We start from the raw sequence: 768 nt of genomic DNA on the forward strand, positions 1-768 counted from the left end.
GTAAATATTGGGGAAATTAGGAAGGAAATTCCCTTGGCCTTAGAGATACAGGGTGTCTCTCTACCTTTGAAGCGTACTGTCTTGATACCAACTACAGACTCCAAGCATGTTAATTGTCCAACCCCAAGGTCTTTCTTTATGGTGCCAGGAAAAATTCTGCTCAATCACGGTTATAAATTTCTCTTAATATTTACAAGAGTTCTATATAAGATAAAATGGTGGTTCTAACTTTTCTTTTATTTTTTCAGGGGAGAGCATGCACGCAGTCCCCCACTACCATAAATTACGCAGTCGAGTTACACACATTTGGGGAAGTCGCAGGGGTCAGCATGCCCAGAGTGCAGTGGGCGAGCCTCACTCTGGGGAAACCACCTTCATGATCATGGAATCGCCCCTGCCAGGTAAGTATGTGGTTCTGACTTTTATGTGAGAAAAAAATATCTAAACCTCAAAGGACAGGAACCCCAAATCATGCAGCTAGAAGGAGGCATATGGATTCAAGAGGTCTCTAGCAGAGTCACTGGGACCTCAATAGTGTATAGGGGACCGGAGAGATGGCATAGAGGTAGGGCATTTGCCTTGCATGCAGAAGGAGGGTGGTTCGAATCCTGGCATCCCATATGGTCCCCAGAGCCTGCCAGGAGCCATTTCTGAGCATAGAGCCAGAAGTAACTCCTGAGCACTGCTGGGTGTGACCCCAAAACAAAAACAAAACAAAAAAAAAAAAACAAATCCTTTGCCTTTAGTTGACCTGCCTTAGAAAGTTAA

The 768-nt window shown here is 44.7% G+C and overlaps 1 non-coding gene across 1 annotated transcript; it reads right to left on the reverse strand.

Annotated features, from left to right (window-relative positions):
• Positions 1 to 245: 245 nt before the first annotated feature.
• On the reverse strand, positions 246 to 409 carry LOC126030313 (U1 spliceosomal RNA). Its single transcript, XR_007503102.1, has one exon. It is a non-coding gene; the product is annotated as a U1 spliceosomal RNA (small nuclear RNA).
• Positions 410 to 768: the final 359 nt, after the last annotated feature.

Source organism: Suncus etruscus, chromosome 1 (genome assembly GCF_024139225.1).
Source record: "Suncus etruscus isolate mSunEtr1 chromosome 1, mSunEtr1.pri.cur, whole genome shotgun sequence".
NCBI classification, from domain to species: Eukaryota; Metazoa; Chordata; class Mammalia; order Eulipotyphla; family Soricidae; genus Suncus; species Suncus etruscus.